The 14993-nt window shown below is 38.3% G+C and overlaps 1 protein-coding gene across 4 annotated transcripts in view; it reads left to right on the forward strand.

The window, feature by feature from the left end:
* Nucleotides 1-14993, forward strand: part of SPATS2L (spermatogenesis associated serine rich 2 like) — a 162570-nt gene that overhangs the window by 14358 nt on the left and 133219 nt on the right. For 3 of the 4 annotated variants that reach the window (XM_019746487.3, XM_074339757.2, XM_074339761.2), the window contains exon 2: nucleotides 7537-7586. The exons of the other annotated variant lie outside the window; for it this stretch is intronic. The gene's annotated coding sequence lies outside the window, so the exon portion shown is untranslated. The remainder of the gene's footprint in view (nucleotides 1-7536; nucleotides 7587-14993) is intronic. 4 annotated transcript variants of the gene reach the window in all.

The raw sequence follows: 14993 nt of genomic DNA on the forward strand, positions 1-14993 counted from the left end.
CACTCACAGATGTGTGTTTTCTCTGAGTGGAAAATTCTGTACTATTTGAAAAGAGTTTTTTTTTAATATCCTTCACACAAACTCTTGACTTTTTACATTAATATCGAATGTCTGTCAAATACATATGGTACTTTCTGTACTATATTTTGTTATATTAATGTACAAAATAATTTTTTACATATTTTTTACCTTAGACTCAATGGGAAAATATAACTTAAAAGAATAGTAGCACTGAGGAGCCCAAATCTATAAGTCAAGGAATAAAGTATCAATCACTTCATAAAAATACTGGTATTTGTGTAATACTTTGTATTTTACAAAGTACACACATGTTCTGTTTTGAAAAAATTTGTTTTCTAATGTAAAAATAATGCATACTCATTGAATTTGGAAAAGATACTGAAAAAATAATTAAAAGTCAGCTAAAATTTCACCACCCAAAGATTATCATTCACAGCATCTGGTGTGTTTTCCTTCCGGATATGCATGTATGTGTGGTTGTAAGTATGCATGTGAGCATCATACATGTGTGTATGTGTGTGTGTGTGTGTGTGTGTGTGTGTGTGTATTTAAACAAGCCTCAAGGTGGACATAGGAAGTCTATACTAAAGAGTAAGTGTCACATAGTATTTAAAAGTGCTTTGTAATCCTACACTTTGAGATTCTAGTCCAGGCTATGCTACTTATGTAGTGACTGTAAATCACTTAAATTATCAAAACTTCACTTTCTACTTCTACAAAATGGGGATAGTGATAGTATGCATCTTGCAAGAATTAATAAGATAATGCATCTAAAGTATATAGCATGGTACGTGGCTCATAGTAAATACTCAGTAAATGTGAGCTGTTATTATTATATAGGTTTTCTTGTCTGTTTTCCTCTCTTAAATTCTAGGGTAGGAATTTCCCTTGTCATAAAATATTATTTGAAAAATATTTGGAATGACTGCATAAATTTCAATATATGAATGTACTTAATGTAATCATTTCCCTACGCTTACACTATTTCCAATTCTTTGCTATCACGAAGAGCACCACAGTTAATGTCTTTTATATTATTTTTGTGCATAGACAACAGATTCAAAATGAATTACTAATGGTATTTTATAAAGAGGCAGAAAAAATACTAACGATTCTTTACTGTCTACTAATGTGCCAGGTAATATGCTAGGTTTTTTACAGCAGAATTCTTATTTAACTCTTCCACAGCCTTGATGAGGTAAGTCTGTTACCCCCATTTTTCAGATGAAAAAGCTCTAAGTAGTTTGCCCAAGGTCACAGAGATAGTGGTGGTAGAGATGGTATTTGAAGCCAGCTGTCTGATTTCAAAGCTTAAGCTTTTCCATTCTGGCATGCAATTCATGCCTATCTTTTTAAGCTGGCGGAATGAATAGTTACCATTGTGCTTTTTACAAAATGTCACTTGGTGCCATGTAAGAGATAGGACACTTGGCTGGAACTCTCGGCTTGGCTTACTCAGTATAATACCTTTTGTGTGCGTATGTTCTTATATGTTTTGGAATCAAGCCTCATTAAAATAAGGTGTTAACTAAAGGAAATAAAACATAATGAAAGCAAACCTCAGGGAAGAAAATATTTATTTAGTCAGTAATACAAAAGTCATCTTTGTTTTAGTTGTATGGACTAGGCCAGAATTACTTATCTCCCTAAGAATCAGAGAATTTCTTATAAATCAGTATGGGAATTAAACAATAATAACAGCCAAAGTAAATTGATGCTATCAAAAGAAATGATAAGTTTCATTACTTGTATGTTAGCGGTTGAAAAGAAAAATCTTTAGTCTTAGCTGTAAGATGATACATCAGGAAAGAGCTGTAATAATTGCTATAGGTCTAAGTATAGGGGAAGGGGAGACATAAAGTGTACTGGGAGAAACCCCTAAAGAATTACTTGGTGAACTGACAGGTTGTCTTTAAAAAATCAGCCATTCAGAACATTTATCTTGGCAGCTCTCAAATCTGACTTACAGCATGTAGTGTGGCAGTCAATTTTGTAGGAAAAATGTATAATTAATGTGAAGATGAAGGTATAAGTATTGCCAGTCACTCCCTAACACAGTTTCTCAGAACAAAGGAACCATTGTAGTTGTCTTTTAATAGGGTAATCCTGGTTTGTCATTTTGTGGGTTTTAGTTCTTAGTAAAAATTAAAAAACAACAACCACCTGGTATGTAGTACTTCATATCCAAGAGGTACTCTGTTGTACAGTTTCTCAACAACTATTGTCTAGTCAAGAAAGCTATCTTTGGTTTTTGAGTTCTTGAATTTTTGTAGCCTTTGAGCTTACACATTCTTGTCTTTGAATTGTTCTACTTTTCTTCAGTCATTTTAGTTCTTGCAAGAGAGAGACAGTGTCATTCCTAATCCACTGACTAAAAAAGGTTTTGGGTCTTGACAGAACATGACCACTAACTTGGCCTGTTGAGGGTGTATCCCCCACGGTGGTGTTGCAGGTGGAAAGGGCCCACCAAGTTAAATCTGGGCCCTACACAACTCGTGAGTACTTCGCACTGTGAACACAGAATTGGATATGAACCTGCAGATTGGATTCAAGATGTGGCTCCATCACTTAGTGTAATGCTGGGCAAAGTGCTTTGCTATCTGAGCCTCGGCTCCCTCAGCTCTCACATGGAGATAATGATTACTGCATAGTCAGAGGTCATGTGGAGGATTAAATGTATTGCGCAAACCACTCGGTTAACTCAAAAGTGTTTCTCTCTTTAGTTTCCCAGTTTTCATTGATGGTGACAGGTCATCCCTCTTGAGGAGAAGCCGATTACCATTTGAGATATTTTCAAATGAATAATGGGAATATTTATAAAATATATGTAAAAATGCACCACTCCTAGGGCTAACCTCACCAGACCCTCCTAACTCTTTGCTTTATCCACTAGTAATGGGCCAGGCCCTTGCTCTGTCCTGGAAACCCCTGGTGCCCAGCTTGAAGCCTCGCAAAGCTCACTCCCCTGGCTATTCCTCTGATGAGGGAAGGAGGTCCTTGGTGTCAATAGGTGGTTCCTTTGAATACAATCAAGACACTTATGAAAATAGGCATTTATGGTGTTTCAAGATAGAAGCAAAACTTGTATATTTCATACATTATTGTCGCTTTCAATAAGAAAGACTCAAAAAGACTATCAGGTAGAAAAACATATTCCAACAAGATTGTGTTATAAAAAATTAAAGGAGACTCTTTGATTATTAAGATAATCATGTTGCTGGAGGGAAGAAGGAAAGAGAACAAGAAGTTAGGAATTTTTGACACTAGGTAGAGTCCATGCAAACTTTTCAGAAGTCTCTCTTGGTTTTTCTCCCAGACCTGGGTATGTCCATAAGGGCTAAGAAACTACTTCTGAGGCCAGCTGCAGGACAGTAACTCCCTACCCTGAGTCTGCACTTACTCCCTTTCCCCGGGCTGCTATGGGCTAACCTCTTTGCCTTTTACTGTGTCCCAAGCAGTTACTTTCAGTCCTTTGGAGGGACAGAATTTGTTCATTGGCCACCTTAGCTTGGGCTATTCTGTAGGACCCTTACGAAGGTGTTTCAAGCAATTCATGATTGAAACGGCTCTGTGGTGTTTCCCAGAATTGGGAGTATGTGAGCAGGGTACTGGACATTTTAGACAAGGCTCCATGACCACTTAGCAGTAGGGACCCAATGGAAGGCCCATGGTCCTCAGACTCCGTGAGCATACTAGCAGGGAGTGGCTAAACCTGCTTGCTACACTTATTTTGAATCTTTTTCTAAATTCTATTTTTTCTACACTGGAAACTATTCTGATTTTCCTCATTTGCAGTGGTACTACGTTTCAAAGCAAGATATGCCTCCAGAATTGGGAGAAGGGAGACGTTAAGTACATAATGATATTTTTTTTGTTGTTATTACTTTTACAATAAATTGTACTACATAAAAATCTATACTGATACTCATTTGTATAGCAAATCCCATTATAATGAAAAAATTCCAGTCTGTGATAAGGGCAGCAGCATTAGAACACAATTCCAATACACAAGACTGGACAGTCCCTTGGAGTGAGCTAAAATGGGATTTGACCTATATATCAAGCTTTTCATGGTTTTGGTATTTTTCATTTCCACGTGTCAACAAATACCAGAGTTGATATTAAAGCCAGTTAAATCAATTTTTCTTGCTGTAGTCAGGTATACAGCAACATATATCCAAGGGCAACATATCCCCAACAGCCATATTTTGTTGAGTATGTATACTTTTATCACAGACCTGAGTGAAGTACCTTCAGATGAATAGGATGAAAATATCAGCATAGCTACCATAAAAAAGAAAGAAAGAAAAGAAAAGCCAGAGAATCTATAGTCTCGTCCCTCACTACTCATTTAAGCAATCCCGTAATTTATTTTGCTCACTTGAACTATAAGGAATGACAATATGGAAAAGATCTCAGTTGCAGTAGCTGTGCTCCAGTGAGTCTGCTTGAACCCTTTTCTCCCAACTCTCGTCCCAGCCAGAGGATGTCTGAACATAGTAAGAGGTACAAGTGAACCCAAGCACCTCAGACTGTAAGAATCAAATAATAGTGATGGAAAGAGAGGGGGGGGGTGACGCCTATTCCTACTTACTCATTTTCTGAACTTTTAACTGTTAGAAGATTTCTGAACATTACGTTTCAAAAACTCAGTGCTTCTATAAACAAATAGCCTGAAACATCAATTTATAAACACCAACAAATTTATTTATTGTTACCAGAAAAGCCTAACTTCTCTTCCCTGTGTATGATAAATAGAAGAGTGATGGTCATTTATTGGGCCTCTACTCTGTGCGACAGTATCTCACCTCTAACAGGCAAAGTGATGCTTCGAGTCCTGCGTAATTATTTCCATTGTATGTGCACCTTGGGCTGCTGAGTAACGTATGTGAGGGCACCAAGCTAGAAAGGGTACAAGCTAGGATTTGAACACAAGTTGGTCTGACTCCAAAGCCACTTTTTACGCCAGGCGATTTTCCGTAACATAGCATGAGATTGAAAAAAACATCTTTTTTCAAATTGTTAAACTAACACATGCTCATTATAGGAAGTTTGGAAAGCAGAGAAAATTATAAAGAAGAAAAAGGTCACCCATAATTGTTCACCCCAGAGATAATCACTACTAAAATTTTAATTTTTTTTCTGTCCCAGTTTAAGAAAGCTATAATTTATATATCCAAGAGAGTATTGTTCCTCAGAATTGTCATCTTTGGAGTTTGTGTATGTACTCCGATAATGTGGCCATAGCTTAAAACATTTTTGGAATCCCTTTCAGAGCTAGTTTAGTCACCAAATTCTCTGTATGCTCCCATGCACAGGGTACTTCGATAGAGATATAGCAAAGACAGTATATCCATTACCTAAATACCTGTCAAAATAGGTATATACCATTTCATGCCTTCTAAAATTACATGCTGCAAATATTTAACCATCCTGTAAGGGATCCCATCATTCCCCTCTCTCTAAGAACAGTAGCGACTTGTGCCGACTTCTATTGCAGTAGGAGATAGAATTATCAAAATACTCTTTTCTCCCATGTCAAACATTGATGGACATTTTGGGGTATGTTTAAAAGTCTTTATTAAATTTAAGTCTACACATGTTTAATATCTCATCTGACAACTCATGTTATTTATGTCATTGTCAACACAACAATATTTGCCTTTTGCAGTTCATAAAGAAAATCAGAAGACTATTTTTGTCAAAAGTTTGAAAAGCATATTTTAAAATCAATTTCTTTTTAATGGAAGCATTATACTCACTGAATTATTCCCCTCTAAGGAGTTTCTGTGAAAACAAATATATCTAAATGCGATGAACTGATCTTTAAATAAAGTTAGTAGCATCTTGTGTCGAAGTACGTGTTTCTCAAAGATGCAAGCACGTGGGCACTCACACACACACATACATAAAAGAAAAGATTGCTATCAAAACGGCCAATGGTATACTTTATTAAAGTCCAGAAAGTCAACTAGCGATGGGCCAGCTGAGTTCTCATCTCTGGATTATTGCATAAAACACTGTTCCTCGTAGAAAGCAAACCTAACCCCCAACCCAAGCACCTTACTGGTTGTCTGGTTTCTACCATGTTTTTCACAGACCTTATTTTCTGTCCCGTCATCTTAGCATGGCACCTTCTCCCCCAGACCGCTGGGCACCTGGGACACCAGAGCCCTGGATTTTGGATGGGTGCAGAATTCTTCGAGACCACTACTAGGTTTCAGCTTGGACAGGCAGGGCCTTCACAGTTATCCTCAGGGCTGCACTCTTTCCTGGTCCCCTGATGGTCAAGATTTCCTATGATAAGACGTCATCATGCTCACAGAGCTAATTACAAAGTGCAGGCCGAGTCTTCTGTTGATATCCCGGGCACTATTAACAGCATCTGGCTTTGTGTTCAGTTTGTTAGGTAAACGAAGGGTTATAATATATTCTCTCAAAAATGGACGGTTGGGAGGGAAAGTCAGTCTGATTGAAATGGTGTCAGAATAGAATTGTAGATTAGACTCTCAGGGCTTAAGAGCCTCTAGATCAGTCCTCTCATTTGAAGATGAAATCCAGAGAGGTCAGTTGACTTGAAGAAGGTCACCCAGAGAGCTGGTGCCGGAGCCAGGCACAGCATCCAGTGTCCTGAGGTCCTGCCCCATCCTTCCCAGCGCCCCCTCCTTGTCATTGTCCCCCATTTGTTTCATAGAGGTTGGTCTGACTCTGCAGGATCAGTGACCAGAGCAGTTGAAGCCCCAAACCGTGCTTAACAGAGTGTCAGACACACAGGAATTCTCAGGGAACACCTGAAACCATTGTTGACTTAGTGAGTGGGTGGTTGGTTTACTTATGACCCTGGCAACAGTCCCCGTGCCTGCCGAAGTGGTTACTAGCAAAATGGTGAGTTCCCTGGGGTTGTATGGTTATATAGAATAGGCTAGCTCTTGAAGAAGGAAATATTAGAACAACAGTAATAACAATGGTTACACTTATCTGTAGTAAATTAGGCAGGATAGCATTGTGGTTTCAAGTCCAGGCTCTGGTGTCACAGGTAGAGAAGCCTTGCTCTACCCCTTGCCCTGTATACTTTTATGAGACAGGTGATTCAACCCTTTGGTCTCATTTTCTACATCTACAAAATGCCAGTGGTAATAGTGCCCACCTCCGAACATTGAAGCATTAGCCTATTTGAAGCCCTAGAATAACATTAGGCACTTTCTAAGCAAGCAACAAATGCTAACTATGCTGTTATTAAAATATCATTATTGTGTGCTAAATTCAGCACAAATTATATATTATCCTGTCTTCTCAACAACTCGGAGGAAAGTACTATTATCTTTCATTTTACAGTTGAGTAAACTGAGGCACAGAGAGGTTACTCACTCAACCTACACAGCTATTAAGTCACGGGTAAGGACCAATGTCATGTCTGTCTGACTCCAGATCCTGTGGTTGGGTGTGGGTGTGATGGAAATGGGTGGTGTGGCTACTAAATGTGAGATCTGACCTCGCAAATTTCCTTTTTCCTAGAGCACTCCAGAACCCAGGCTATTTTCAGGAATATCTCTGTGGACTCCCAGGTAAGTAGAGATAGTCCTTCCCTTCTCCATATCGTCCTCCGTGCACATGGCCAGCTGCCCTTGCACCTGCGGCTGACTCCCAGACATTGTCAGCCTCTCTGGGTCTCAACACCAGAGTTCTTGTGTATAGGGGTGTAGACTGAAGTCATTGTAGCTGGGGAGGCGGAGGGGCAGTGGGCCTGCGGCACTTCTGCCTCACCTCTATCCCCCTTCTCCACCTACATCGACATTACTGTCGAGTTTTTAGAGTAGTTCCATGAATGCAAGACACTTCAAGGTACCCACCAAAAAAGTATTTTACAGATGTCCTTATGCTGTAGAAAGGAGTTATGGTTAAAAGTGGGGGGCTCTGGAGCCAGACTCCCTGGCTGGCTCTCCCTCTGCTCAGTGACTGCCATTTTTGCTGCTGTTACGGCTGTTGAAGAACTTGCTCCAGTGAATCTAAAAGTCTTACTTACAATCTTAAGTGCTCACTTAGTGTTGAGTGGGAGCGGAAGGACACAGGCAGTTGAGCAAGACAGCCTGGCTTTGCATTCTGCTGCCAGTAATTGTGCAGCCTTTGCATGTCACCTGCGTTCTCTGAGCCTCAGTTTCCTCCTCTCTAAGATGGGGATTATTATATCCCATCTTACAAAGTTGTTGGGGTGTTTCTGTCTCATGCATACAGAGTGAACTACATAAGATTGACATTCGATTAAATGGTGATTATTGTTATTGGTTATTGGCATTTGACTGGGCTCATGAAAAGTATTTTCTGGACAGGAAGCATGTTGTTATTTTTGGTTCATCATATTTTCCCTGAAGTATTTTTATTTCTCCCCCAAGCAGTCTAGTTTGTTTAAATTAATTTGCTTAGCAAGCCATGGATTGTGAAAAGATCATCTCTGGTTCAGACCCTGTCAAATGATTATAAATTCCAAATTGAGGTCGTCCAAGTTAATGAGGTCTTATCGCACCTGAATATATCTATGAATGTTTAATCGAAACTTGATTCTTCTTCTATAATTCTGAGATATTCATAGTAAAATGACTAAGTTTTTGAAAAAAATCATTAACATTGGTGGGAGTTAGTTGTTTTCTGTGAATGGAATAGAATATTTTACTTCCGCGTATCTGAAATCTGAATCACCATGAAAACACTTTATTTTTGTGCAAATAGAATTATAAAAATTACTGGTCCACGCCCCCCCCCCCCCCCCACACACACAAAATTATACATTGCTTAGTTTTTCTTTCCGTTAGGCAACTGAAGAGTTACTATGTACATTCTGGCAGACTTCTCGCCATCAGACACACAAGGGCACAATCAATTCCTGTTTTTCTTGGAACATACCAAATAATCAGAAACTGATTATTCTGCTGGAAGGCAACAAACAGCTTGATGGAAAGATGTACCAATTGAAAACAATTCTGATCATATTTTCGTCAGGAGAATGAGATGCCTCCAGCTGTCTGTCACTAATCATATTAGAGGTGGAAGTAGGAATGTTTTGGCCTGTAAAAGATTACTCTAATCGCATGTTGGAACACGACTTTTACTGGCTGCTTATCCCAGAACAGTGACATTGGACATCCATTCCGTAACTTGTCTTGCCAGTTGGTAATAGTTTCAAACATATGTCACATGAGCACACTTAAGGAATTTTCTAATTACAGTTCAAAGGCTTTTCTTTTATCTTTTTATGCTCACTCTGCAGACATCACTGATTGAAATGATTTTTCCCTCAGCATAATGCTAATGCCAGAAGTTACAAAAGGTAGGGAGATGGCAAATGAAACTCACCATAACTGAAGAGGTGTCCGAATTCAATTAGGAAGAAGCCTCTCCCATGTGGACACATAAGCTGTATGAGTCCATTTTAATCATGAGCTGTGGTACTTATCTGGTCATGTTTATTTTGGATGCAAGTGCCAAAGCTGGATTTAGACCCAAACTCCAGATCTTCGAGCCCTAATGACTACTTTGGGTATCCATTGAATCCCTTAATTCATTTCTTAATTAGTTCTCTCAGAATTAGAGCTGCTTGGTTACAATCATTTTCACAAATTTTTCATAAATGAAAACAAATGTACATAGATTATTTCCCCTTATGGTTCACACATTTTGCTCTGGTCTTAAAGAACTCTTCTTGTTTTCAAAATAACAATGACAACAAAACTAACAGGTTGCAAAGCAGTAGAGTAGCATTTGAACTGAGGCACCAGGGAGCTTGGTTCTGATTCCCAACTCAACTACTTACAGCCAAGGGACCTTGATTAAGTTACTTTCCCTCTCTGTGCCTCAGTTTCCTTTTGAAAATGGGAAGAATAATAGTACCTACCTCAGGGTTGTTCTGAGGATTAAAATAGCATTGTATACGTGAACAATGATGCAGAAAGCACTATAATACATGTTAGTTATTAAGTTTATTACCAATAAGACAATGGGAGACTGCTGAATGGGTTTCACTGCTGCCACAACTTTGTCATCTAAGTATGTTCCGTTTATGTAGTCCCTTTGCACATCACTTATGACAATAATGAAACATTGGAGACCGTGAAGTTTTAAATTAACCTTTATTATTTGTATTTGTACTCCTCAGTTTGCCTACAGGATTGACATTTTTGGCTTTCCATGATTGATAAATATGCGTGTTAACTTGACACCTTTTGCTGCAAAATTGCTTTAAATATTGAATGAACATTTTGTTCACTCATTAAACACAATATTGACCCTCATTAAAAGGAAAAATGTTCTTATATTATATAAAAAATATATGTGGGGGGAGGAGATTGGGGCAATGGGCTTCGATAAATTCGTTGGAAATTTTCAAAGTATTTTTTAACAGAGTTAAATGTATTTAATGTCGTAGTTCAAATTTAATGAATGTGCCAGGAGTGAAAGTCTAGGGAAAGATAAATCTAGTAATTTAATGAGCTCATTGGCTAAATAAGAGTTAGTTAATATTAAAATTGATTGCCAAGAGATGGACTAGAATTACCTTCACGTAGATTTTTTTAGTGTTAACTAAGTTAGATAGGACCCAGCAATTCCACTTACCCTCCGTGTATGTGTGTGCGCGTGTGCGCATTTTAGAGAAATGTATACTCACGTACATCCAGAGACAGGTGTAAAATGTTGTTAGCATTTTTTTTATCTGTCTCAAGTTAGAAACATCCAAAATATCTATCAGTAGTAGAATGGCTGAATAAATTGTTGTGTAATCATTGGATGGAATACTATACAGCAATGAAAAAAGAATAAACTAAAGCTACATATAATAATACAGAGGTGTATGTTATATATAAAATGTTGAAAGGAAGAAGATACAAAAGAATACATAGCAATCTTATTCTATTTATATAAAGTGTGAAAACATTCAAAACTAAACTCTGTTGCTTAGGCGTATATACTAGGTGTGATTGAATAATATAGTAAATATTTAAATTTTAAAAATTGTATTACAGTAAAAGACACATTGCCATTAATCCCCCTCAAAATACTTTCCCTTGCTTCAAACACACTTATCCCATCATTGCCACTTTCTGAAGCAGTTCTGGAAGTCCTCTTTCGTGAGTGTCTTTACTTCAACCTCCATCATGACAACGCTCTGTGTCACACATCGCTTCTGGTTCGGCAGTTTCTGTCAAATAAAAATGTTACAATGTGTCCTCATCCACCTTATTCACCGGATCTGGCACCATGGGACTTCTGGCTCTTCCCCAAAGTCAAAATGACCATGAAAGGAAAACGTTTTGAATCGATTCAGGACATCGAGGCAGCCACAACAGCGCAACTAAAGACACTGAAAGTGGCAAGAATGATGGGATAAGTGTGTTTGAAGCGAAGGGGAGTATTTTGAGGGGAATTAATCGCAATGTGTCTTTTACTGTAATACATTTTTAAAAAATTTAAACTAATTCACCATATTTGTTGATCACACCGTGTACATAAGTGGCTAAAACTATAAAGAAAAGCAAATAATTTATGACTGAAAGAATTAGGGTAGTGTTTACCTCTTAAGGGAGGGTGTGCTGGGGAAGAGAAAGGACCTAGAGAGCTTCTGGAGGTGCTGGCAATGAATGTTCTCCTTTTTGACTGGGCTGGTAGTTACATGGGTAATGTATAGTACATTACATTATCCATTAATGTTTTCTGTGCTTTTCTGGTTGTGACTTATAGGTCATAATTTTAAAAGACTTTTTTTTAAATGCAATCACTGTCTTTTTGGTCTGGGTTGATTTGTTTTAGTCATGCGTAGCTTTAGGCCTAGAGATTCCTGTGATTGTAAGTGGCTCTAGAAGTAAACCACTTCCTTGCTGCATGGCAAAGTGGCTTCCAAAATGGGATAAGCTCTTGAGAAGAGCTCCTTGGGGTGCACAGACTTGGGGGGGAGGGAGAAATTGATTAGAACTTGCATTTACATTCATTTTATTATCATGAAACATTGGGATAACTGATGGCAACTGTATTAACACCGGCAGAGTCCCTGGGGCCACATGTCAGGGGTCGGGTATCCCCTGGAGGGCGAGAGGTGAGGCCTCCCCTTCACAGTGACTTCCCTGCTGATTCATCTGCTTTGATTATTTTGTGAAATATATTATGTCTGGTTAACTGGATTTACAAATTCTACATTTTAATTTGAGCAACCCTCGCCAACTAACAGATACTTAACAAGATTCTACAGAGAATGCCCATACATTGAAGATAATTTTAATATTGTGATCGATAAGAAAATGGCAAAGTTTAGGGTAAACTCTTTGTCAACCACATTATGAGGTAATAAATAGTGACCATTAAATCAGATCTGGTAAGAAGCTGGCACCAAATTCTACATTATCTGGAAGATATATGGATTTATATCCACTGTGGTTAATCATGAACCTCGTCCTGTGTGTATTTATTTGCCTTGAGGTTATCATGACTAGCAAAACTGTGCATCATTTCTATTATTCTTCTTTTCTATTTTGTTCATGTTTTATAAAATACAGAACATGTTAATATAATAATATATGTATAAGAATTATAAGCAACCAGACATATTTGAGGAAACATGCTCAATACATGTAAGATGAAAACAGCTTGGACTCTCCCGCCATGTAGTTCAAAGGCTACTCCCTGCTGTTAGTTATAATGTGTAGAAGATGGTAAACTTGTTATTCATATCAAAAGGAAGCACCTCAGTCTTACTTTCTTTGTATTGGCAAATATCAACACTAAGGCAATAACTATACATTTGATTTTTTTAAAACTTTTCCCAGCCACCAAATTGGAATTGGGGAATAAGAGAGAACAAAAAGATACACACACTCAGAATAGCTCTGTTCTTCTGTTTTATTTATATTCTCTGTAAGATTCCCTTTTAACTTAGGATTTTGTATGTTAAAAATATGGTTGAATACCATCAGGTAGGATTTGCCAAGGTGGAAGTAATAGAAAGTATTAGATGGCACATGCATCATGGCTTGTCGTGGGAAGGGCGCTTGACCAGCCGTCGGTAGACCTGGGTTCTAAGCCTGTGTATGCCACATGCCAGCAGAGCCAGGCTGCAGGACATAGGCGGATCCTCTCTGAGCTGCCATTGCCTTTTCTCTGTCATAAGGATGATAATAGCAATACTTCCCCAGCCCTGCCATGGGTCACATTTGTAACCCATGGAACATGTAACGGAGAGTATCTGTAAAACGTAGAATTTCCTGCAAACTTAAGGAATTATAATCATGTCCCTTATACTTCTTCTTTAACAAAATGTAACTTTTCTTTTAGAGTGCTAATGTTCCTTAACCTACAAGTTTCTTTGATCAGCAAGCTTAAACCAAAAAAGATTTGTTGAAAAAATGTTTTATGGGAAGGGTCCTGTGGTATCTCATAGAGCTGAACGAAGGACCGCAATCAGGGGCGCGCTGGCAATCACAGCGTGGCATCGTGTGGCCCTCTTCTCTAAGGGACTGTTGTTAGCGTGACTTCCACCCTCTGGGTTTCACAGCACCAAGTTTGAGGTCCCTAGAAGAGAGAATCCAATTCATCCAACTTGGGTTGATCGACCACCTTTTGACCAGGCAACCTGGAGTGGGAGGATACGGTCATAGTGCAGACAAGATTCCTGGGAGCTGTAGCCCTGCATATCTGGGCCATCTCTGAAAATCAGGGATCCCTATAGTCTTCTTACAACTGGTATTAATGTTTCAATAGTTGCTAATGACTCAGCTTCTTTTAAGGAATGTTCATCAAAAGAAAGAAAATAAATTCGAAAGTCTATATGAGTGTTTCTTTCAATAAATATCAACACACCTCACTGACCCTGGGTTTCCTCTCATGTTCTCCTTTAGCTGGACACTGGACTTGAAATCAGTTTCATTGGATGCTGAATGTTCTCTCTAGGTCCCAAAGGGTTTCCTTCTGCTTAGGCTGTTCCTCTAAGGTTCAGCTCCCCTTCTCCCTTTAGCTGCTGCTTTACCTCTTGTTAAAAAAAAGGCATTAAGTCAGTTTTGGCAATCCTAATGCTGATAGTTTCTGTACTGACAGCCTGACTTGCCCTGAAAATGTATGCCAAGGTGGAAAGATGGTAAGAGAGGTACATAGAGTCTGCATAGCAGAGGCAAGTCGTCCACTATTAAAGGACCTTATTTTTTTCTCTTGTGAGTCTATTAAAGTACATTGGAATATGTCACAGCCATTCCTAAACAGATGTATACAGTCATTCCTCACACCACATGGATATTTGATATGTAGCATTTGTTCTACCAGGGCTCAAGCAATTACTTGTAATATTTCAAGAATTAAAATGATAAAAATGTTTATATGCTGGAAAAATCAATGAATATCTTCCAAAACAAGTTAAAAACATCGCTTCCAAATGTTGCTCTGACAAGTCCTAAATAGAATATTACCCCCTATGGATTATTCACTATAAAGCTATAAAGAGTGCTGAAATTCTGTTTTTCAAGCATGTATACATCTGAAATCACCAAATTTTATATTGTTAATACACACTGAAATTTTCTTTCTGTAAAAGGAAATTTTCTTTCTTAGAGAGAACGTACCACTGAAGAAAGAGACATGGTAAATAGCAATCATTATTTTACTTAGCTTCCATTTTCCAATGTGCTGAGTTATAACGTAATCTATAGATCATACTTTTTAACAAACTCTCAATACATTACCAACCCAGTGCCTCGCCCTAGTTACAAGGATGATTTATTATTCGTTGGATTTTAAGTGCTGACCCATGAAATGTTAAACTTGCATTGGCAGCTGTTGTCCAAAGGTTTGCAGATGTCCTGACTAATGCTTTGAAAGACCAGCATTAGCAATAAATCACAGCATACGTAATTTTTCAATAAAGTAATGGAAAGGATTTTGCATTCTGGGTCCTCTAAGCTTTGGTATTTGGAAGTTCCTTACATGGGAAATTAAAGGGGCAAAAT

Source organism: Rhinolophus sinicus, chromosome 17 (assembly GCF_057876585.1).
Source record: "Rhinolophus sinicus isolate RSI-liver-muscle chromosome 17, RSI-T2T, whole genome shotgun sequence".
Lineage (NCBI taxonomy): Eukaryota > Metazoa > Chordata > Mammalia > Chiroptera > Rhinolophidae > Rhinolophus > Rhinolophus sinicus.